The following is a 3061-nucleotide window of genomic DNA, read 5'->3' as shown; positions in this document are numbered from 1 at the left end:
TTCCTACTTAAAGATTAACTTAAATATTAGTTTTTTTCTGCATTGAAAATATTTATTGAACCAATGAATCAGTCAATTGGTCTGTCATAATTAAAAAAGGAAAAAGAACAGGGTAAGGCAAAAATACTCACTACTCCCTTTAAAAGAAACAACATTAATGAACTTCAACACATGGACAAACTTACATGGATATAAATCAAGAAAGGCAATGGCTCATGTTCCTACAATGTCAGAAATCCCCAAATTACCCACATAACTCTTTAAAACAAAACAAAAAAGCAGAGGTTTTTTTGCACAAAATTAAATGCCATTTGAAAAATGAAAACTTTCTTCTCAACTACAGCTTTACTTTAGTTTCTTTTTTTTTTTTCCTGCAAAAGCCTCAAAAAATAGCACAGAGTGTGAGAATTTAACTTCTAAGACAGCGGTTCTCAACCTGTGCGTCGCAACCCCCTTGGGGGTCGAATGACCCTTTCACATGGGTGGCCTAAGACCATCAGAAAACACATATATAATTACATATTGTTTTTGTGATTAATCACTATGGTTTAATTATGTTCAATTTGTAACAATGAAATTAGGGGTCACCACAACATGAGGAACTGTATTAAAGGGTCGCAGCATTAGGAAGGTTGAGAACTACTGTAAATATTTATTCTATGAGAGAAGCAAGAAAAAATATTCCAAAAGGACATAATGGGTTGGGAAAGAAGTTTCCATAAACATGTAAATATAACAACCAAGAATAGGCCAGGGATTACAATCTTCAAACTAAAATGTATTTGTGTTTTTTAGCTTTTTAAAAAAATAGCTCTAAAGAATGAGTGAATTCCCTGAAATCACTTTAGCAAATCCGAGATATTATTAAGACAAAATAAACAATTTAGCCATTTACAATGAGGATAAAGCAAATATCTGTCATCAAATAAAATGAAACTAATTAAAAGGACAACAAAAATTAAGGCAAATATGAAAATCAAGTAAAATACAGAGAAGTTATATTAGTATTATTATTAGTTTTATTCTTTCAAATGAAGATATTGAGTTATTTACTGGGACAGCCAAAGTCATTCAGTGAATAAGTAATTAAGATAAAAGGCAAAGCTAATTCTTTTGAGACAAATTAAACTATGGGTTTCTAATAATGAGTCTTGGAATTTATTTGATATTTTATAGATTTTTAAAAAATATTTTAAGATGGTTAAAGCATTAAAAATAATTTTACCTAATAGACTGCTGATCTTATTATGTTTTCATGAGTCTAATTGGATATTTGTTACTATTGTTTAAATACCTGAAAAGATGTGCAAATATTTAAAAGGGTGGTTTGCTATTAAGGAATATTAATTGTTTAATAGATGATAACATTAATAAATTGATTATTATAAAATGCATCACCAACAGGTTCTGCCTCATAGGTTCCAGCTGAATCTCCTCAGCTAACAAACATGTCAAGTAGGTATAAAATTGTGTATTTGTCAGAAGACGCAATGTGACAGGGAGTGGAGTCTGAGTTAGACTGAGCCAAATATGGAAATGTTATTATAACAGGTTTTTGAAATTGTTTACCATGGAAAATTGCCATTTCAAGGAAGATTTATAAATGTTTTACACAATGGAGTGGAGAAGTCTAGTTAGTTTGGGAAAGGCTGGATGCTCTGTCTTTTTTTGGACCACGCAAGGCTTCATATTCCAGGTGCTGAGATATCCTGCATGGGGGCTATCAAACAGAAATGCAACAGGAAATCGAAAATGCCTTTTGGGTTTTTCTTATAATCACATTGAAAAAAGAATAAAACGAACAAGTAAAACATATTTGAATAATATATCTAACCCAGTATTTCCAAACTCTTATCACCTTATCACATAATCAATATAAATATATTAATGGGCTATTTTACATGTTTTTCCATATTAAGACTCAGAAATCCCGTGTTTGTCTTTGTGCATCTCAATTCAGAATGGCCACATTCACAAGTGGTCCTTTATTGAAGAGACCTGTTCAATACGGTTCAGTGTCCACCATTTCACACCTACGTATGACATTAGCAATCTCCTCCATTCCCGCACACATATCCATGTTCATCTGGAAAATTACTGACATCTCTCTGGACCCTCCTGTACACAATGAAGTCATTTGTAGGAAGGCCACCAAATGCTTGGCCGATGTACGAAATTAAAAATTTATTTTCTAATCTATGTGACATCTTCTTTTAGTCCCCTTTATTATTTAAGCATAAGTTCTTTTTCTAACACAGTTGGTGATCTCAAGCTACCTTCAGTCATCTCAGGGTCCCCAGGAACAATGTTTTTCCCCCCATCACATTTCCTTGCTTCTCGAGGCTCCGTCTGAACCCAGCTCGGGTTGCAGAGGACCCCGAGCAGAGGCACCTGAGCCCGCGGCGGCCAGGATGATGTGGTTCTTTGTCCGGGACCTGGTCCAGGATTTCCCGTTCGAGCTCAGCCTGGAACCTCCCGAGGGCAGCCCGCTGGGGCCCTAGGCCCTGCACCGCAGCCCCACGGAGGCCGCAGGCTGCCTGATGTCCATCTTCATGTACAATGTGAAGCCTGGTGCCAAAGAGCAGACCCAGGTGGCCAAAGCTGCCTTCAAGCTCCTCAAAATTCTCAGGTACCCCAACATTCTGGCCTACATGGGATGGAGGGAGACAGACAAATGGCTCCACATAGTGACAGTGGCCATGACTCCACTGGGTGCAGAGGCTGTGGCCCCAAGGAGTTGGAGCTCTCCTGGGGGCTGCACCAGATTGTGAAAGCCCAGCTTTCTCATCAGTGATTGCAGCCTCATCCACAACAATGTCTATATAGCCACTGTGTTTTTGGGCCGCACCAGCGAGTGGAAGGTTAGGGGCCTGGACTACATGTACCCAGCCCAGGGCAATGGCGGGGCACCCCCCTGCAAAGGGATCCCTGAGCTTGAGCAGTATGATCCTCTAGAATTGGCTGATGATAGTGGCAAAGCCATCAGAGAGAAGTGGTCAACCGCCATATGGTGCTTGGGCTGCCTCATCTGGGAAGTTTTCAATGAGCCCCTACCCCTGGT

General features: G+C 38.6%; 1 pseudogene; it reads left to right on the top strand.

Moving 5' to 3' along the window:
* Positions 1 to 2346: 2346 nt before the first annotated feature.
* Positions 2347 to 3061, top strand: part of LOC102760325 — a 20217-nt pseudogene continuing 19502 nt past the window's right edge.

This window comes from Myotis davidii, unplaced genomic scaffold (genome assembly GCF_000327345.1).
Source record: "Myotis davidii unplaced genomic scaffold, ASM32734v1 scaffold194, whole genome shotgun sequence".
NCBI classification, from domain to species: domain Eukaryota; kingdom Metazoa; phylum Chordata; class Mammalia; order Chiroptera; family Vespertilionidae; genus Myotis; species Myotis davidii.
This window is presented reverse-complemented; position numbering and strand designations above follow the sequence as displayed.